At 34.9% G+C, this 23684-nt stretch overlaps 1 pseudogene; it reads right to left on the bottom strand.

The window, feature by feature from the left end:
* Positions 1-23684, bottom strand: part of LOC149541601 (DNA replication licensing factor MCM3-like) — a 58430-nt pseudogene that overhangs the window by 18690 nt on the left and 16056 nt on the right.

The following is a 23684-nucleotide window of genomic DNA, read 5'->3' as shown; positions in this document are numbered from 1 at the left end:
TGAGAAGACCAGCCAAAGCTAAATAGGAGTTTAGCTTCTCCCTTATTACTACCTTGGTAAACATATCAGATAGATTGCCATCTGTATGTATCTTCTCTAGCTTTAACTGCCCATCATCCAAAACTGATCGAATGAAATGGTACCACAACTATATGTGTTTTTTCTTTGAATGTAGAGCTGAATTCTTTGCAAGATGAATGGTACTCTAGCTATCTATGAACCAATAATTATCCCTCTATGGTATCCTAATTCTTCCATGAAGAAATGAAGCCATATCATCTCCTTGGTTGCCTCTATAGAAGCAACATACTCTGCCTCTGTAGATGATAAAGCATTAACCTTCTGTAATTTAGAAACCCATATTACTGCTACCCCACCAACAATACATAACTTGTAGTACTCTACCTAGTATCAATATCCCCTACCAAATCTAAATCAACATAGCCTTATAAATCAGTAGAGCTCCCAAAGTGTAAACACTTATTGGATGTTCCTCTCAAATATCTAAGAATCCATTTAACTCTATTTCAATGCTCAATTTCTTGATGACTCATATACCTACTAACAACTCCCACTGCATGTACAATATCTAGCCTAGTATATATGATAGCATACATCAAGCTCCCTACAATTGAAGCATAAGGTACCTTAACCATCTTATCCTATTCTTCTTGTGTCTTGGGAAACATCTCCTTAGTCAACTTCAAATGACTAGGTAAAGGTGTACTAACAGCTTTATCATTCTCCATAGAAAAATGTTGCAACACCTTCATAATATAATCGGCTTGAGATAGTGTCAATTCCCTATTCTTCCTATCTCTGCAAATGTTCATACCAAAGATTTTTTTTTCTGCCCCCAAATCCTTCATAGAAAATGAATGTGCTAAGTGTTCTTTTAACCCATTAATGTGATCCATGTTAGACCTAGCTACAAGCATATCATCAACATATAAACATAAAATAATGTAATTGTCATCATCCAACCTCTTAAAATAAATACAATGATCTAAATGACACCTACTATATCAATGCTCATGCATAAAACTATCAAATTTTAGATACCATTTTCGAGGTGCTTTCTTCAAGCCATATAAACTTTTTTTCAATCTGCACATTAAGTTCTCCAATCCTTGTCACTGTGCCATATAGATCTCTTCATCCAAATCACCATAAGAAAGGTTGTTTTGACATCAAGTTTATCCAAATTCAAATCTTTAGTAGCCACAATACTTAAAATAATGTGAATAGAAGTTATTTTAACAATAGGAAAATATATCTCATCAAAATCAATGCCCTTTTCTATGAAAATCCTTTTACCACTAACATGGATTTAAATATTTTCTTACCTTCATCCTCTTTTTCAACTTGTAAACTAACTTATTATCTAAATCCCTTTTACCTATAGGTAAGTTGCATAAATCCTAAGTCTTATTTTTTAGAAAAGAATCTATTTTGTATAGCATTGCAGACTCTCAATAAATCTTAGTATACACCTACATAGCTTCACCATAACATTTAGGTTCACCAACACCAATAAGTAAAATAGAATTCAAAGAAGGAGAAATATTTTTAGAGGTCTACCTAGCCTTATTGACCATCTATCATTCACTAGGATATGTGGTATTTGTTGTTGCAGTTGTTGTAGATCATGAGGAACTACTAGAACATCATCTTTTAGAGTATCATCTAGTATTAGATAATCATTTGTTTCTTCTCATGTTGCTACAATAGATCTTTGTAAAACACTTCCTCATTCAATATCACATCCCTACTTCTTACAATTTTATGATTTTCAAAATTTCAAAGCCTATAACCAAATTCATTAATTTCATATCCAACAAATACGCATTTCTTTGACTTAGCTTCAAGCTTGGTTCTATTTTTAGAATCTATATGAGTAAATGCTTCACAACCAAAGGTTTTGAGAAAAGAATAACTCACCTTCTTACCATTCCATGCTTCCTCTAGAATACCATAGTTCAAAGGAGTAAAGGGGCCTCTATTAATCAAATATATAGTAGTATTGATAGCCTCCACCCACATATTTAAGGGAAACCCTACATGCAACATCATGCTCCATTATAGTCTTATTCATGCATTCAGCCACTCCATTTTCCTATGGAGTCCTTGGAATAGTTTTCTATTTATGAATACCATTAGTGGAGCAATAATCTTCAAATTCATGACTACAATACCCACCACCATTATCAAATCTAAAACATTTTAATTTCTTACTAGTCTCATTTTCAACCATTTCTATTTCTTAAAAGTTTAAAATACATCAATTTTTTGTCTAAAGAAATAAACCTATATTTTTCTATTTCCATCATCAATAAATGTAACATAATAATGAGAATCACCAAGGGAAGATACCTAAGCTAGTCCCCATACATCTGTATGCATGAGCTCCAATATCTCACTTTTCTTTTCCTTCCTAGTCTTCACAAACCTCACTCTCTTTTGCTTTCCATATATACAACTTTCACATAAATCCATATTAACACATTTTAGACCTAGTAAAACTTTCTTTGAATGAATTACTTTCATACCTTCTCACTCATGTGCCCAAGTCTGTTGTGCCATAGCATTGTATAGAAATCTACAACATTTGTTTGTTCTCCCTGCTCAACTATAGCAACTATTCCTAAACATTCATTTTTCTCTGAAATAATCAAAGTAGAAGGAACAATATGACCTTTACAAAGATATAAGGTGCCTACATTCATACATTTTACTACTACAATGGAACCTTTTGAAACCTTCCAATTTTAATCATTAAAAGTAACCACACAACTCTCATCACCGAGTTGCCTTGCTAAAATTAAATTCCTACTCAACCTTGGAACATGTCTTACCCCATGTAGTAGCTAGTGATTCCCATTCTACAACTTAATCTTAACTTTTCCAATTCCAACAATCTGACAAGGTTCATTATCCCCCAAATAAACAAGCCCAAAATCCCCTTAGACATAATCAATGAAATAACCTCTATGAGGTGTAGTATGAAATGAAGCACCAGAATCTAAAACCTATGAATCATCAATATTTTCTAAAGAAATAAGAAAAACATCCTCATCAAATTTGTTACTTACCACATTTGCCTCCTTGTTCCCTTTTGGTTTATCTCCTTCATTATTCTTTTGAGTCCAAAAAACTTTCTTCTTATGCCCTAGTTTACCATAGTACCAACAATCTCTTAGTCCTCTGGATTGAGACCTCCTCCCTTTTGACATTCCTCTTGATTTCCCACAATTTCTAGAATTATTTCCTTTCTTAGTCATTTTGCCTCTGCTTTGTGTGTTCAAAGCACTTCTTGATGTAGATCCACCTAAGGTTTTCCTATGAGTTTCCTCACTCAAAATAACACTGATCACATCATCAAATTATAGGGTATTAGATCCAAAAATAGAATTACTCACAGTCATTACCAAGCCATTATAGCTTTCAAGCAAAATGCACAAAATTAAGAGAGCCCTAATTTCTTCATCTAAATTAATAACCACAGAAGATAATTGACTAGTAACAAAATTAAACTCATTTAAATGATCTGCAACAAATCCACATTTTGTCATCTTTGTTTAAATAAACACTTCATGAGAAATACCTTGTTTGAAGCAAAGGGTTTTTTATACAGTTTTTCTAGGGTTTGCATCAACTCTTCTGTCATCTTGGATTTTGTAATGTTAAATGTCACCAATGGTACCACGCATAATCAAATGCTTCCAAGTGCCTTTCTATCTAAAATCTCTCAATCCTCATTTTTTATAGTTCCCTAATTCTTAGTTTTTCCTTCCAACGGCTTTCATAAATTCTTCTAATAAAGATAGTCCTTCATTTGCATCTTCCATAACTCAAAAATTTTTCCATTAAATTTATCAACCCTCATCTTACCCTCATCTTCCATCACTCCCACTCAACCATGAGACTCTCACTCAATCGTGAGACCTTCCTGTAGAGGATCGCTTAAAAAAAAATGATGACAGTTTAACTAAAAAAATGGTGATGGTCTAGCTAAAAAAAATTACAATTGTCTAGCTCTGATACCACTTGTTAGGATTAACCTCAAATAGAGATAATAATTACATAAAAATATAACCAATACTTGAAAATAGTAGATCACATAAATGAGAACACAAGACACCAAGATTAATGTGGTTCACCCAATCCTCAGGCTATGTCCACTAGCAGCAAGTCCAACATTATTATTATCCAGTGGTTACAATTCATAATCCCTTACAACTCAATACCACCACAAGAAGCTACAATATCACTATTACATCATGAAATCCCTGACCCTAAGCCTTTTTATACAAGCTTTTGTTGCTTAAAAAATTAGGACTAAAATAAGTCATCCAATGGAAAAATAGCAACCAATGCCTTTTACAATATAAGGGCATTTTTGGCTTTGAACCTCAAAAAACCCTGTAGGGGCATTTCCCCTTAACCCCACCCTATACTGCAACAAGGAACACACATGGTGTGCTACCCCAAGACCCTATTGGAGCGCTGCCCATTGACCTTGTATCCCATAGAAACAATATGGAAAAAAAAATATGCTGAATAAACCTCCAAGTTTGATTAAGCTCCACATCACAATAGAAAGTATATGTTGTGTCTCCTCTGCTTCTTCCTCAAATTCTTTAGAATCACTGACTTGTAGTGTCTTTTTATCTTTCCTGGTCCACTAGTGGTATGCTTGAACCTTTTCTCAGTGGATGGTGTAGGTTCTTGCTTAACCTTTGCCAGTCTCTTTGATTTCCTTTGCATAATAGGTTTTTCCACCTCTAGATTCCCCTTACAATGTTCACTTCTTCTCTTTATTGGTTGCACTTGTACAACTGCTGCATATGGTGCAATAGGGTCTTGTGCACATGGTTGTGCAATGGTTACACCTTCTAAAGGTCCTATAACAACAATACGGATTATTGTTAGCACTTCAAACTATCCACTCATTTTCATCTCTAGTGTAATTCCTTTCTCCTCATTGAACTCTTCTCTAGGCATGCCTAATTCCTTAAGGATGGAATCAATTACTTTCTCCACTTTCTTCTTTCTTTCTTTGTTGTGTAGTTCAAAATGACCTATTGTCACCTTCTCATCATAGGTTCCCCATCTAGGTCACTAAGTGTCCTTCTCAAGTTGAAGTATGATCTACGTGTACCCTTGTATAAGCTCTGCACTCATCTCATATCCCATGGGCTTTATGAATTTAACCCTTGGTTCCATAGCTTCCATGCATGTGTTATTTGTCTCTACCATGAAGCATATATCATCCATGTACTTCTCTACCATTAATGGAGGTATTATGTACCTCTATTTCATTTCAATCTAAAAACTCTTCATCATGCTATCAGTGTTCCTTGTCTTCTTTACTTTTGTAATGTTATCTAATAGCTACAATCTAATAATCTCACACAAATTTACTTTTTTGCCCTTAATTTCCATCACATAAGCTACATGTAAAAATCCAGCTAGTAGTGAGTTAACCCTTGAAGCATGGTTAAACTTGTACTCTAATAATTTACTCAAAAATTTCACTCATTTGTCCTGAATTGAATCTACCTTCATATTCCTTCCATCAAATCTTGTATATAGGTTTTTCTCAATGATCTTCTTGACATTCTTCTTGTTTTTGGGATTGCATCCCTCTTTATTCAATCATGTGACCTTGTGAATTAGGTCATTATCAATTTCAACTTGCGCATCATCTAACAAGAACATATCATCATGTACCCTACTTACAATGATTTGGGTTCAATCATTGTTGTCAAACTCCATATCAAATATATACTTTACCAAATTCAACTCACTTAGGTATGCATACTCAAACTTTTAGGATAGGTCATTGTTACACATAGTCTCTAAGTCCTTGGGTATATCTCCATCACCTATGCTCTCAATTTTACAATATATATAGCTTATGATATCTTCAACAGGAAGCACATTCACTGAAACTTGCAAAACTGCCCCTAACAGGTCATCCATTAGTAAAACAAATGGATGTTTCTTGAATACATATCATGGCCTTTCACTGACATTATCAATTTTCAAACTAGCCATTACAATTTAACCATATGCACTAAAAAACTTAGTATTAGCTCTGAAAATACTTTAAAATCATGTTTTTAGGGCTTTTGTAACTTTTCACTTTGAACACCTTTACTTCACTATCAAATTTCTCAAGACACTTCACATGAACAAATGGTACACACAATCTTTTTCACAATCCTTAAATCATTTCAAATTGAAACTTATTTTCTAATTTCTTGCTTATTGCAGTCATATCTAACCTTGTACACTCAACCATAACTTTCTCTCTATGTCAACTACCTCCTATTTCCAACTCACTCTCTAACATTAGTTGTGACCAACTGACACTCTACCTTTCTTGAAACTACTTAATTTAGGTAGGATAAGTCACAAACAATATATGACTTCAATATCTCATTAGGTGCATTGAAATATTGTTCGTCCAAAATTGTAAAAGATCTGTCTAGATCATTAGCTATCACAAATGCTTCTTTGAATTAATTAATATGTTCCTTGACTACTTCCTTCTAACTGTTATCACTACTATTTCCATTCTTTTTGTCATTTTGTTGTTGTTCCTTCTATAGTTAAGATTTCTATTAAAATTTCTTCCATCCATTTTGCAATATCTAGTTGTGTGTTTGAAATTATTACATAACTAACATACAAGTTTATTTCTTCTCCAATTGGTTTCATTCTAACTTTCAAGTGCTCTATAATTTCTTGCAATGTATCTAGGTTTGTTACACTTGTAACACAAAAGCTGGTTATTTTCTCCATTAGTTGTCTTTCCATCATTCATTCTACTATGTGATCTCCCTCTTTCATTACTCACAGGGTTAGTGTTCCTAAATATTCTATTATTTCCATTATTACCATCAAATTTAGGTTTCTTACAATTTATTGCTTTATGTCCAGAAACATGACAATTATAACAATAGAAATTAGTAATAGGTTTAAAAGACTTACCTATGCAATCTCTTTTCATATGACCAACTTCATTGCATATGAAACATCTACTTTTGAATTCATGTGTTACTTCCTTGGGTGGTTCATCTTGCTTAGACTTATCAACTTTTCCTATTTTCTTAGGTTCATCATGTCTTGCTAACAAATCAACAATTTCAACCTCTTTCGATACTTGAGTAGTTGTGCTTGATTCTACATTACTCAAATCAAATTCTTTAGGGAAATCAATAACTAGATCTAGTTCTTTTTTTATTTCAACTTTCTTGGCTAGTTTCTCTCCAATAAGATAGCCAAGTCCTATCTTCTCATAAAGTCTCTAGTGAAATATTTTTTCATCAATCTTCTCACTAATGGAATAAAATTCCTCTAATTATTTCTTAATTTGTGTCAATTCTCCTTTCACAATGATATTTTATTTTTCCAATTCTACATGCTCAATCTTAATAGTATATAATTCAAATGTTACTTGACTCAACTAGGATATAAGGTCTATATTCTCATATTTTAGATTAGGTTCACTCTCACTGCCATCTTTCTTAAGACTCAACTTAAGTTCAACAATTTTCAATTCGTGCTTCAACATCTCATTTTATTTCTTGAGCTTTCCTACTTCATTATTCTCATTAGTTTTCACAATTGATTCCTTGCTAGATTTCAAAGCATCAATCTCATCTTTCAGTTTAGCAATGTAGACTTTTGCATCTTCGTATCTATCTTTCAGGTTATCTATTTCTTCTATAAGAAGGTCAGTCTATTAAAGATCTTCTTCAAGGTTTTACTTTAGCTATTCCATATCTATAGGGATCTTACTCAAATTGTTAAAATTATTCAAAGTAACTAGTCACTGATACAAATTATTAGAAATAGATGATACTGAGAGGGTGGTGAATCAGTATTCTAAAAACTTTTGGGTACAACTAAATATTGTTAATTACTTTATAACTTGCATATGAAAGTAATCAAAAATGTTGAACAGTAAATATAACCATGCATGTAGAGAACTCATAACACCATTATTTTTTAACTAGGGAAACCCTAGCCAAGGGAAAACCCTAGTGGGGATGATACCCACTAGATGATCCACTAAACAATAGAATCCTGCCAAGGATATTGACCCTATTAGGAGTCTATGGAGTACATATAGTGTCTTGAGCCCTTGTTAGAGGGCTAGGCCTTGTTAGAAGCCTCAACCCTATTAGGAGTTTCTTTGACCCTGTTAGGATTTGGTAGATCAAATACAATGTATGCAAGAACAACCCACTACCCTAACATGCATTTATAGAATGAAGTTCTTCACAAGAATAGATATGCATTTAATGCTTTATGACTACTCTAATTTTCACTTTCTTTGATCATAAATCAGATCTTGCATCACATAGTTCACATATCATCTTGTCAACTTCACATCAATCACAAATATCACACACTTATCCTCACTTAGTTAGCCTTCATTTCTACACATGCTTGAAATAATATAAAATAACTTATGGATTAACATCAACAAAATTGGCTCATCATGACTTAATAATTATTTTGTTACCAAAATAATTCCTTAAGTCATACAACTCAATTCTCTGCTATGCTTTATTCTTCTATGTTAAATACCTATACTGTTATTTCAATCATAACTCACGTCATACTGTTCGTACACATATATGAACTAGTATACATCATTGTGAAAATTTCATATAGCTTTCCTCAACATCACATAAGATAACTCTCAATGAGTCATCCATACACATCCCATCTATCTTTGTTCTATCATGAATTGTTTAACACTTAAACAATTTTCTAACTCTAAATTCATAAATGAAATGTTGAATACAAGTTTCCATAAACGAAAAAATCTCAAGATATCTAACTAACCATATTGCCAACAATATTGGTCTTTTGGTGTAGTGGCAACCCCACTCTAACAAGTGGTATCAGATCTTGGTCACAAGTTTGAATCCTAATACCCTTTGGTAATGCTAAGGGGGAGTTTGTTGGAAATTTGTTAACTGCTCCCCTAAGGATTCATGACAAGGGCTTAACTACCTCCTGTGTACTATAAGTTCAGTGGTTGTATCGAGCATTGACATATCAATTTTTTGGTGCAACAACAACCCCACTCTAACAATTTTATCATGTTTTTTTTTGACCAAAATATGCTTATTCCCTTAGGAATCTTGGAATATGTTAAAGCATATCAAATCACATTGTTTCACCATTTCATAGAAAACTTCATTGGTAGAAATGAAAGAAATATAATTTTTAAGTTCATTGTTTACACTCATGGAGGGTTTTGATAGTTTTTACAAAAAACCATTATAACTTTAACCAAGATTGATGATGAGTCTAAAAAATGCCTGTATTTTTTTATGTTTAAGATACTTTGTGATACTCCATTTATCTTTTTTTTAACACTTATAAGCCTATGTTTGATAAACCTTTGATGATTTATGGGGTAGAAAAACTATGTCATCTTTTGCCTAAATTATATCTAATATGCAGTATTTCATATAAATATCCAAATGTGTGTTCTTATGCTTGAATTTAGGTTGATGGATGTTTATTCGCAAATATGTCTTATATCATAACTAACCTGATGATAAGGATTAAAGGATGAGTGAAAAAATCCAGAAGTTGGTTGCCGACAACATTCAAGGAGAAACGAGCATCAAGGAACAACCACAAAAAGGAAGTTATAACCACTCCAAGAAACATGGCAGCGAATAAGGAGGAGCTTTTACGAGCCATTGCCTTCTCTGCATTTATGTTGTAACAAGTGGATGCTGAGACTTCATTGCTCCCTCCTCAATTTTGTTATCCTTCCTTTTTGCTTTCAGTTGTTCTCAGTTACTTTTCTATTATGTAATAAAGAGTAGATTCCCTATATATGTCGGGATCAACTCCTATGAGTAAAGTTTTTGGTTTTTAATAAGTTTTATCGAGTAAGAGAGAACACTGATTCACAATTTGTTGCAGTTGTGTTTTACAATTCTGAATCATGTAATGACTGATTAATGAAATGAATTAGTTCTCTTTAGCTTCTATCCTGTGTTGGTAGATTAGAGAAGCCAACCAAGGGGGCCCACTTGGAAGGTGGATTAGATTAGGATAGAATAGATTCATTTTACAATCATTAGCAGTAATTTAAGTAAGACGTAGCTAGTTAATTCCTTCCTGTAGCATCACACTTCATGAACATTCCTGCAGCATCTGCCAGAACAGTCTAGTGGATGAGTCGAGATGGAATCTCTGTTATCTTGTCATTGTGTTTCCAACATTCATAGATTCAGTATTTTCCTTTCCACAGCAGTAGTGTAGTTTCCTTTGCATTTTTACTTTCCTGCAGCACAAGCATAATGACTTATCAAGGTACCTAGTGCAAATATTGTGACGACCATTTCAAGTATACGTCCTTGGGTTGACAATCTAAATACACCTCATGGTAGGGGAAAAGTAGTCCTTAGCTTGAATAGATTATTCCTAAGACAGGCCTAGCACATGACTATGGAACACCTATTGTGAGGTGGTTCACTTTTGGTGCCATTGTCGGGGATGGTGTCAAGCTAGGAGCATTTTTGAGTCATAGTTTTTAGATTAAGTTATTTTTACCAATGTGGAAATTTTAGTTGCATGCATCGAAGAGGAAGACGACGAGATAAATATGGCAGATTTCTTCCACAAGGATCTGTTAATTTGAATGAAGAAGTTGAAGAAGAAGTTGAGTTGACCTTTGAAGACGCAAGTCCTATTTTTCCCACAGTATCATCATCAAGAGTTGAATCCCTAGATATATCTGGTCTTCAATCTTTCACTGAAATAGGGACCAGTTTTCTTGATAACACTACCTTGAATCCACCAGTTGTTAATCATCCAGTGCCTAACATTCCTTTTTAGTAGCAACCTCATAATCTGGTCCCACCAGTCATGGCACAACCCACTTTTCCATTTCCACTTCCAAGTCTCATAACCAATGTCAATCTCAAGAATATACCTCCCACTGCTCTTCTGAAGTTCTATGGCCTTGCAACTGAAGACCCTAATACCTTCTTGTTTGAGTTTGACATCCTTTTTTGTAGTTTTGACTACAACACTGATGCCCATAAGATTAAATTATTTCCAGCCACATTGAAAGAATCAGCTTTACAATGGTTCATGGGCTTAGGAGCCAATGCAGCTATGAATTGGGATGAAATGCAAGCCTTTTTTTGGAAAAATATAAAGAATATTGCAAAGCATCTAGCACAAGAGGAGATGATATCTTCAGGATATCACAGAAGGAGGAAGAGACATTAGAAGACTATGTTTCTCGATTTTTATATACACTACAAAAAAATCCTCAGCACACATTATCTGAAGATTCCCAAAAACCAGTCTTTCTAAGAGGAGTGAATGAAGACTGTTTGGAAGCATTGGACCTGATGGCCAGTGGAGATGTATATCAAGCTCAATGGGATGACCTCAAAAAGATATGTCAGAACTACTCAAGGTCAGCCATGAAGAAAGGTCGAGGACCCCGTTCTACGCTTACAAAAGGAATTAGTCAAGGCATTTCAAAACTTGAAATATCCAATTTGTTGTCAGATTTCAAACAAGACATCATTAATGATGTTGCTACACAGTTGGATACAATGACTGCAAAGAAGAAGCAAGCAGAGGCTGAGTTACAACTCGATGAGTACTGTCCTCATTACCGAAAGAAAAAGAAGGATTGCCACTATAAATTGGTTGCAAGCATGGAGAACCAGCATCTTCCAACTGGATATGTAAATATAGATGGGGATGATGAGCAAGTATTCTTTGTTGCTCAACGCCAACCATGGGCTCAACGTCAAGGTATGCCTCAAGACCCCTTGCAAAATTCAAATTCATATGGTAATCAATGGAAAAACCGCAATACCCAAGGTCCTCCACAAAACTAACCCAATTGGAATAATGCTGGGCAAAATAACCCACAACAATCTCAATGGTTTCAAAATTTTCAACAACCTTGGCCTAACTAGCAGAATAACCAATGACTCTAGAACCAACAGAACCAATGGCAACCACCCCAAGGGAATTGGCAATATCCAAACCAATAGAAGGGATCTCAACAATGGCCTAACCAAAATACTGGTGCTCCAAAATTACCCTCTCCAGCTCAACAACCTACTTTAATACACCACCTGCAAATAGTGGACCTCAAAAGAAAACATAGCTACCTGCACAGCCTCAGCCAAATCCAAATAGTCAACCACAGCAGCCCATGTATAGTGCTAATACCCAGCAGTACCTTGCTTATGCCCTAGATGTCGCAGATATATATTTGAGATCTAGAATGACCTTACTAGCACCAAAGCCACCTCTTATAACTAAAGTATCAGACTCTCTTGGAGCATCAGAACCTTTGATTGATGAACCTGTTGACCCAACTAATGTTACCATACCAATACTAGTTCAACCAGCAGTAGAGTCTCCTTTTCCAGACCAACTAATACAAAAGGAACCTAAACAAAGCAAGGAAAAACCCTTTGACATTGCTAATCAGTTGAAGAATATGCATGTCCAAATACCTTTGTTTCAAGCTATCAAGGACATTCTTGCTTATGGAAAAGCTATAAGGGAAGCTTTTCTAAAGAAACCTAGAAGGAAGAAGAAGGATCCTACCACAGTTCATGTTGTTGGACACTTAGCTGATATCATGTTAGGAAGAGTGATTTCACCAAAATATTCTGACCCAGGGAGTCCAGTAGTAAGTGTCAGCATAAATGGTCAATTTGTTAAAAATGCCTTAATAGATTTGGGAGCTGCTATAAATGTGATGACTAAAGCAACCATGATGACTAAAGAGCATCCTTACCAACACTTGTGTGGTAGGAAAAGATGTGTCTAAAAGCTCTGTATTAGAATTGATTAAATATGAGGAGTGTGATACAAGTTGTACTTTACTTAAGGAACCTAAAAATCTTTGTTCACTACTTCTCTATGAATTAGAAGGAAGCCCAATCTCTGGAATTGCTATGGTAGAATCCACTATTCCTGTTGAGCTGAGTAAAGGCCATTAACTGCATGTTAACCCCAAATTGACATCTATACAGATGGAACAATTAAAAGAATTACATCAAAAGCATGAGAAGACTTTTGCTTGGGATTAGGTGATATGAAAGGATTAAGCCTTACACTGTGTACCCATAGGATATATATTAATGAAGGTTGTCTACCACTTCGTCAACCTCAGAGGAGGATAAATCCAAGCCTCAGAGAAATAGTCAAAATTGAATTGCAGAAACTGCTTGATGCTAGCTTTATCTATCCTATATCTGATAGTAAATGGGTATCACCACTGGTTATAGTACCTAGGAAAGAAGGAAAATGGAGAATTTGTGTAGATTATAGGGAGTTGAATAAGGCTACTAAAAAGGATCATTTTCCTTTACCCTTCATAGACCAAGTTTTGGATACACTAACTAGAAAGAAGTACTTCTCCTTTTTAGATGGATACAGTGGCTATAATCAAATCAGTATTGCTCCTGAAGACCAAGACAAAACTACATTTACCTATCCATGGGGTACTTTTGCATACTCTATTTTACCATTTGGTCTTTGTAACGCTCCTACAATGTTTCAACGGGCTGTAATTAGTATTTTTGTTGATATATCACATGATTGTATGGAAATCTATATGGATGACTTTACAACATTTGGAGTTTTTTTTGAAGAAGCAATGATAAATCTTGAAAAAGTTTTGGTAAGATGTCAAGAACATAATTTTGTACTAAATAGTGAAAAGTGTTTCATGCTCATGCAAGAGGGTGTGGTACTCAGTCATTTCATATCTACTGCAGGTATACAAATAGACCCAGCTAATATTGAGGTAATTCAAACATTACCCATACCCACTAAATTAAAAGATATCAAATCTTTTCTGGGACATGCTGGATATTACAGGCGTTTTATAAAAGACTTCAGTAAAATAGCCAGTCCCTTGTACAAGTTGCTCACCAAAGAAGCTGAATTCAATTGGACACCTGAGTGTGATAAAGCTTTTTTGCAGCTTAAGCAACTTTTGACAATAGCCCCAATTTTACAAGGCCCTAATTGGAACCTAGCTTTTCACATAAATACAAATGCTTCTAATTATGCCATAGGTGCAGTTTTAGCACAGAAACACTCAAATCTTGAAAATGCCATTTATTATATTAGTAAGAGTCTTCATGGCCCAAAACTGAATTACACAGTGACTGAAAAAGAATTGTTAGCAGTAGTATATGCTCTAAATAAATTTCAGCATTACATCACAGGTTATCCTATCTATGTTCATATTGATCATGCAGCAATCAAATATCTCATGAACAAACCTGTTATAACTGGTAGGTTAGCAAGATGGTTATTATTGCTACAAGAATTTGACATAACCATAGTGGATAAGCCTAGAAAAACAAATGTCATAGCTGATTATTTGTCAAGAATCAATCATCATGATACTGATACTACTCTGGTAGATGATGCATTTTCAGATGAACATTTGTTTCATAATGCTATTAAAGTTCCATGGTATGCAGATATTGCTAACTAGATTGCAGCTAATAAGATACCAATGCATTTTTCTTATAAGGAGAGAAAGTTGCTCATACAGAAAAGCTTCCATTTCTCATGGATAGACAATTTTCTGTTCTATACTGGACCTGATCAAGTTATGCGCAGATGTGTAAGAGAAGATGAGACATATGGTATTTTGCATGCATGTCATAATGAGCCCTACGGAGGACATTTTGCAGCAAAAAGAATAGCTTTCAAAATCTTAGCCACTAGTTACTATTGGCCTACCCTTCATAAAGATGCAATCAATTATACAAGGAAGTGTGACCAATGTCAAAGAATGGGTCACCCAACCAAAATAGATGAAATGCCTCTGAATCCTCAAGTGTTGTTAACACCATTTGACAAATGGGGAATGGACTTCATCGGTCCTATTGATCCTCCACCCAATGGGAAGTCTTATATTCTGGTTTAGACTGACTACCTAACCAAATGGGTTGAGGTTAAGGCTATGAAGCATGTCCGTGATGAAAAAGTTGTCGAATTCCTATATGAAGAGATTTTTACACGCTATGGAGTTCCTAAAGAATTGGTTACTGATCAAGGCACACAGTTTACTTCCAACCTGATTTCAGAGTTGATGAAATAGTATAACATCAGGCATCACAGATCCAGTCCTTATCATCCACAAGCCAATGGACAAGCAGAAGTTACCAACCATGAGCTGGAAAATATTCTAACTAAAACAGTCCATTTGCATCGTCGGGATTGGATCAGCCGGTTACAAGAAGTTGTTTGGGCTTATAGAACAACTTGGAAAACCACTACCGGATTCACACCATTTGAGCTTTTGTATGGGAAAGTGGCAATACTTCCAATTGAAATTGAACAAAGACTTTAAGAATAGGCTTGACCTTAGATATTGATCCTCATGTAGCACAAAGAGAATGCCTCCTGCATCTTAATTCTTTGGATGAAATGTGCAAGACCGCTTTAGAACACACTGAACTGGTGCAAAAATAGAGAAAACACTGGCATGATTCTCATATCCTCAACAAACAATTCAAAGCTGGTGAGTGGGAATTATTGTATGATTCCTGCTTTAAGGATATGCCAGGGAAGCTACAGACACGAGGGTTAGGACCATATCAAATCATCCATGTCTTTGACAATGGAATAGTTCAACTAACCACAATTGATGATGTGCCTTTCAAAATGTTGATCAACGGTCATCGACTTAAGCTTTACAAATAGCATCAAACAAAAGTCAAATTCATGCAACAGTTCGAACAATCGGATCCAACAACAACTCAAGTATCTCTTCCTGTAGCAGAAGGTGAAAACCTTCCGCCTGCTCCTCTTCAACATTAATTCTAATTTGCATGTCCATAATAATAAATTTATGTTCACATAAAGTCATTTTATTTTCATAATATTTCTTTCCATTCATATGTTAATCTTCCATCCACCCACCCCACTCCATTACTTAATCTTCCATCCACTCACTTTCTACATAATTAAGTTTTTGTGTTTTCAATCAAATCTACACATGCTGATGGATGCCGCCATTTATATTATTTTCACCTTCTTCTTTTATGGAGCATGTGACAATCCACTTGGCAGGTATAAATGTTTTCAAACTATTATTCATTTATAAGTTTGCAGATTTTGTTAATTATATATAATACTACATAGTCTCTATAATTACGGTGTATTCTAGTCCCTCACCCATACTAGTCTGACAAGTGAGGACACTTGTCATAAAATTAGCAGTGGGTAGGGGAGTGTCGTACTATCTAATGACATGCCTGATTAACTATGACAATTTTCTAAATCTTGGCATTACCCCTTATTAATGAGAATTTTTTGCCATAAGTATGCCATGTCAAGTGTTGTACTCCCACTTTTTGAATGAAATTTTTTAATTTTTCGTGCTAAGCCATGATGTGACCCATTTTTTAAAATTTTGGCATTTGAACCATGTTTTCGGATGATTTCCATGCAAATTCATGATTTAATTTTACCTAAAGTTTAATTATGACACATAACAATTGGTTATGGCTGTTCCCAAAAAGAAGTGGTGAAGCGTCTGAGAAATAATGCAGAGTCTTGAAGTTTGCATTCAAAAAGGGAGAGAGAAACAAAGTAGCAGAAGAAGTATCAAGAAATGGGAGGAGTTTTACAAAGAAAAGAGCCAGTTGAGCACATTTTTTTGCTCTCTGACATAGAAGCAGTAAGAAGATTCAATGCATGCAGGTGGTTAGGTTATTGTTTGAATTTAACAGCATATGATGAAGAAGCAGCTATAGAATTCACCAGGACATTTGATGAAGGTGAAACTTTTGTGTGGGGTTTGACAGTAATTGCAATAGAACAATGAATTGTAGAAGTAACATAGTTACCTTCTGTTGGAGAGCATTATCCGAGCTCGCATGACGCTAGGTCAGAAAGGGCCTAGTTCACTACCCCACATGACCCTCAATTGGATGTTACAAAGCAGGGGTGCAAGAGATTGTCTCTGTCACCTCCATACCTTGAGCTAGCAATGCATGTCATCAGGTATTTTACTTGTGAAGGCATATTTTCTCACTTACATGCACACCATTTTAAGTTGCTTAGTTGTATAAGGCACAATATTGCTGTGAATCTTCCAAATTTTTTGTATAATATGCTCTATATTAGTGCGGAAGAGACTCAAAAAGGGAAAGATAATTCTGTCACTCACCATGCTTTGATTAAGTTGTTAATAGAAAGGTCTCTTAGGGATGTATATCCTTTGACATGGGATGACTTTGTGAAATTTAAAACCCTACAACCCCAAGTTGACTTTAGTGAATGGTAGGGTGAGGAAAACGTAGTTCCCAGTAGTGAGCTTGCAAAACAAAATATTGAGGGAGCTGAAATAGAAAACACACAAGGGATTGAACCGGAATTTACTTTCACTCAAGAGAATGTGCCTCCACCTGAACAAGACATCCCTAAACCCACTACTAGTAAAGCTAAAAGGAAACAAAAGTCACCAGAAGAAACCGCTACTCAACAAAAAGCTAGTCCTGCAATTAAGCAACAGAAGAAAACAAAGAAGGTTCCTGCAGCAACTAATCCTGCAGCAGTGATATTGAAATAGAAACGTAGGCAAAAGACAGTAGTACAAGAAGAGACTCCTTTGCGGAGAAGCCCTAGAATGAGAGGGCAGATTTTTAAAGATCCTATATTGTCTAAAACACCTGCTCCAGAGTCTCCTGTGCAGGTAATTTCTTACCATTCTCCCCTTCACACTGAGATGACAGAAGGTTTTGGTAATCCTCCTGCAGCATGTGAGCAAGAAATTAATGAAACCTTAATGGATTTACTAGGTGTTTCAAGCCATGAGAATGAAGTAGTTCTTGAATGTCATAATTCGAATATTGCCTTAGTCCCATATAAGTCAACATGGATCAATAGTTTGGCGGAACATCTATGGCAAGAACAAAAAAAGAAAAAGGATTATGAAAAGGATAACAGTGTCGTCACCTTGCAAAAACTCCTTTTCCAATTATATGGGCAGCATTTATTTGCTGAAGTACTATGGAAAGAGGAGAAGAAAAGACTGAGCAAGATCATAACATCACAAAATGAGGAGATTGAAGAATTGAAAGAATAGCTAGAAAGACAGAAACAGCACATGGAACATGCACTTAAATTAGCTGATCAAGCTCTTGCTTGCAGATCACCTCCTCGAGTATATGCTTTTTTTTTGGAAGAAAATTATCTTTTGTTTCAGTTGATGTTAACCCTTAGAAATGTAAATGTAGAATTCAAAACCGCACAAGAGTTTTATGGGATGTATCAAACCTTACCACCATGACAGCAAAATCTATTGTGTGAGTTGTATATTCATAATTTTGTCATTCCTGCAGAAACTGAGTGGAATCTTTTGCTCTAGATAGGAGATGTGCATTTGAAAGCTTTTATGTCATGGATGTCTAATGAGGTGAATTATGACAGAAACTAGTTAATTACAAAGATGAGGAGAGAACAAAACCTTTACCCTTGAGGGTAGAAAGTAAACAACTAGAAGAAATGCTTCAAGACTGGTTTACATTAACCTATGGGAAGAGTAATCTAGAAGTTAGAAAGAAGGAATTTACTGCTAGAGCCAAAGTGTATGCCGAATATGAAAACTTGCCCTACTTTGCATTCCAGAGAGCTATGACCAGAGTAAGAAGTAGATGGGCACGGTTACCTAATTCTCTCAAGAAATCAGAGCCGCACAGTCCTATTAATTTGGAAGCAGCACTATATAGAGTTCCAAAATATTTAGAACTAGGAAAGCAATTAAGGCCAGAGCTATGGTGTCCTTTGACCATGCAACCTCCAATGCTTTTATGGCCCCTATATGATATTGATGCTGACAAACTTAATAAGTTGCAGGAAGACCATAGGCAAGAAGTATGGGAAAGGACCAAAGGATTCTATTACACCTTCAAGAGCAGCAGAAAGGGACAGACAGAGGTTGGGGAGCTCAGATCTTTGACAAAGAAGTGTAATGCTTGAGGAAAAGTATTAGTTTAGCAAGGGGCAGATGATGAGTCTAAAAAATGCCTTTATTTTGTTATGTTTAAGATACTTTGTGATACTTCGTATATCCTTGTTTTAACACTTATAAGCCTATGTTTGATAAACCTTTGATGAATTATGGAGTAGAAAAACTATGTCATCTTTTGCCTAAATTATATCTAATATGCAGTATTTCATATAAATATCCAAATGTGCATTCTTATGCTTGAATTTAGTTTGATGGATGTTTATTCACAAATATGTCTTATATCATAACTAACCTGATGATAAGGATTAAAGGATGAGTGGAAGAATCCAGAAGTTGGTTGCCTACAGCATTCAAGGAGAAACGAGCATCAAGGAACAACCACGAAAAGGAAGTTATAACCACTCGAAGAAACATGGCAGTGAATAAGGAGGAGCTTTTACGAGCCATTGCCCTCTCTACATTTATGTTGTAACAAGCAGATGCCGAGACTTCATTGCTCCCTCCTCAATTTTGTTATCCTTCCTTTCCGCTTTCAATTGTTCTCCTATATTCTCTCCTACAGAATTAACCTAGGACAGTTACTTTTCTATTATTTAATAAAGAGTAGATTCCCTACATATGTTGGGATCGACTCTTGTGTGTAAAGTTTTTGGTTTTTAAAAAGTTTTATCGAGTAAGAGAGAACACTGATTCACAGTTTGTTGCAGTTGTGTTTTACAATTCTAAATCATGTAATGACTGATTAATGAAATGAATTAGTTCTCTTTAGCTTCTATCCTGTGTTGGTAGATTAGAGAAGCCAACCAAGGGGTCCCACTTGGAAGGTGGATTAGATTAGGATAGAATAGATTCATTTTACTAGCATTAGCAGTATTTTATGTAAGACGTAGCTAGTTAATTCCTTCCTGGAGCATCACACTTCATGAATGTTCCTGCAGCATCTGCCAGAATAGTCTAGTGGATGAGTCGAGATGGAATCTCTGTTATCTATCATTGTGTTTTCAACATTCATAGATTCAGTATTTTCCTTTCCATAGCAGTACTGTAGTTTCCTTCCTTTGCATTTTGACTTTCCTGCAGCACAAGCATAATGACTCATCAAGGTACCTAGTGCACATACTGTGCCAACCATTTCAAGTATACGTCCTTAGGTTGACAATCTAAATGCACCTCATGGTAGGGGAAAAGTAGTCCTTAGCTTGAATAGATTATTCCTAACCCAGGCCTAGTGCATGACTATGGAACACCTATTGTGAGGCGGTTTAATTGAAATGGAATACACTTCATGAAACTAACTTAAAAATATGTACATCATAAAATTATACAATTTGATAAGCCATTAAGGCTTTGTAAGATCTATGGATTTGGACAAGCTGTATAATAGTTGGGGCTAATTGGTCCATGAAACCTATCTACTACCTATATCATGAACATGAATGGTCTTATAAACCTTTTCTAGCCTCCTATAACTTCCCAACCAACTTTACAATTAATGGATTACATTTTCCAACTTTTCTTGTACTTTTTACAAAGTTGCATTGTTGCAAGTGTTACAGTTTTTGATAAACTGTACAAACATTTTTAGGATTACTCTTGGATATCGTTATCATGGGAAAATGGACTAATTATGACTATTTACTAAATTTTAAACCTTTGCTTTGCCATTTTGACCCTTGACCAATTTCAACCATATCAGGATCTTCTATGCACAACATGGCTCTTAAAGGCTTACAAATGATTTTTTTTATCCCATTGGTCTTAAGTGACCTTACAAACATCACATATAACGAGAAAAAATATTTTGAACTCATAAGATGTCATTATTCTTAGGTGCACCTATACTAAAAATTGTGGCATGGGTTTGTATTCTTACCCTATGTATGTGTGTGTAAATATCTAATGTGTGTGTGTGTGTGTGTGTGTGTGTGTGTGTGTGTGTGTGTGTGTGTGTGTGTGTGTGTGTGTGTATGTGTGTGTGTGTGTGTGTGTGTTGCAAGAATAAATGATAATGATATTCCTATGGGGGAGTATTGTAAATATATTACTATGATGATATGTTACATTCATGAATGAGTTTGTCATTGATGTCAACGTAGCAGTTTCATGTGATATCTAACAAAAGAACCACAGAAAGATCAAGTCAGTACAGACAGCTAGTTGAGTATTATAACTATGTAAGGTTATGGGAGATACTTTTGTATGTCTAGTATATGCAGTTAATGTTAGAAGAAGAAATGACAAGTCTAGCAGAAGTTATGTAAGTTTTGGTGATGTCTGTTCTAAGATAGAGTTTATAAAGGCATGTTCTTGTAAAATTGTTATATCTCTTAGCAAAGTTGATATTTTGAGATTTGACGTTGAGGAAATAAATAAGACATGTTGGCGATAATGTTGCTAAGTTCACTTGTCATAATATTGCATGTATGGAAAGTCATTCAAGTTGCAAGGTGGAAGATTAATGTTATCGCTAAGTATAACGTGTTCTTAATGTGTTCATATAATAATTAATTGAGAAAGTCTAATAGCTAACTTAAGGAATTGTTTTGAGGACTTGATATAAAGGAAGTACATTTTCATTTATCAAGTATGACATGAATTGTATTGTTACGAAGAGACTGTAAGTAGAGAGAGAGTGGAATGCGAAGTTGAGCAAAGTAGTGCAAAAGTGAAGGAAACTTCATTGCCAAGGTTTTGCTAAGTGATCCAAGGTTTCATATTTGGATCCAATGTTTGTGACCTAGTCTACAAGGTCTGGCCATGATTGGTTTGGTTGACAGAATAGAGGAAAGAAGAAAATAATAATAAATTGCATGTTTGGGCAGTGAGCTCTTCTTGTAGTTGAAATTACATGTTTGGGCAGTGGACTCTTCTTGCATACATTGTACTACAACTCCTAATAGGGTTGGCACAACTCCTAGTGATAGCTCCTATTTTCATTGAGCTTAATTTTAAAATTTATGGTGAAAATACTAAATTTATTGTTAGGGTTGAATTTGTCTTGTTTCCATCTGTAGAAGAAACCCTAGAATATCTTATCCAAATTTTTTTATCAATTGTCCAAAGTGTGATGTTTAATGCCCTACACTTTGAATTTCATGTCACATTGCAAAAATCTTCATGAAATTGGTCTAAGCACTAACCCTAGGTTTTTTAAATTATGCAAGTTTTTATTTTTGCTTCTAACATCTTCCTTTATGATGTTATAGTGAAGGAGTTAGCAGAGTATCATAAGCAAGTATTTTCTTTGTTACGATCTTAAGATAAATGTGTCATTGTCATATTGTGAATGTTATAATTTTTCTTTTCGACCTTACAACTTCCTTTGTGTCATAAGATTGTGTCATAGTTTTAAATGGTTTAGCATGTGGCCATCCCTGACATTATGACAAGGGAGGTCATCATGGCATTGGGAGTGATAAAAGGGGTGCTATGATATTATGAAGCAATATATATCATAGGATCACAAAAGACATAATGGACTATTGCGATATTACAAGGAATCTGCAGTCAAAAGATCATAAGGATATCAAAGTACACAATGGTGATGGTGCATTGGTAGATAGGTGTCCAATTTTTTATTGGTCAAAATAGAGGTACAGATACCAAGTGTGTACCTAGTTAGGAAAAAGTGGGACCAAAGGAAATATTATATTATTTTGAAATGGCATATAATGATCTCTAATGCTACAATGAATGGTTCATCATAAGATCTTATGACAAAGAAAAGTATGGTCTGATGATATGATGGAGCCATGATTGTAAGATCGCACATAAAAATTATAATGATCATGATGATACAATGCAAATGTTCAATCATTATCGAAGGATCGTAGGAATTCCAAACATAACTGGTGATGTTACAAAATAACAAAAGAGACTATGATTGTAAGATCGTATGAGGAGGAAGGTCAAGCAGTGATGTTACAAAGTTGTTTGTCATGAGATCCTAGAAGGAGAAAAGGTTAGGGTTGATGTCATGAAAATGAAGGGATTGTAAGATCATAGAAGGGCTTTGCCATGGATCTTGACTATTCGACAAGGGTTTTTTAAGGGTTTTCGTAACATCGAAAAACTATTTTTGCAACAATCAAATGCTACAAAAGGTCTTTTCATTAGTCATTGTCATAGTATCATAGGCCTTTCTTTGACATTAAAATGAAAGTCATTTCCTGAACTGGAAACAATAGTAAAGTTATCAACCAATGAGATTTATGTGTAGTACAAAAAGTGTATTACTGGGTAGTAATGGCAATGCTCCCTTGAGTTGATAGAATGGATTGATATCATATTTCAAGCATATTAAAATCAATGCAAAGTGAATGTTGATTTGCATATATTAATTTGTAAATATTTTCCCACTCGACAATCATAGTTCACTATTTGTAGAGAGAAAGAGAATTTGAGCAGTTTCAAAGTTTTCAATGCATTCCAGATTGTTATTTCCAAAGCTTTTGAGAACAGAGAAACTTTCATATCCAGTGTTTATTTACATAGTATCAAAATGTCTAAGAAAGAAGTAGAAGAGATGTTGGAATATTCAAATATGGAAAGAGTACTTATGAGAGGGGGGGTGAATCATAAGTATCACACTTTAGCCAATAAAACTTTTAACTGCAAGTAAATTGCATGCATGTAAATACATCAAACAAAT

Source organism: Cupressus sempervirens, chromosome 8 (genome assembly GCF_028749045.1).
Source record: "Cupressus sempervirens isolate cs-2001-9-10 chromosome 8, ASM2874904v1, whole genome shotgun sequence".
NCBI lineage: Eukaryota > Viridiplantae > Streptophyta > Pinopsida > Cupressales > Cupressaceae > Cupressus > Cupressus sempervirens.
This window is presented reverse-complemented; position numbering and strand designations above follow the sequence as displayed.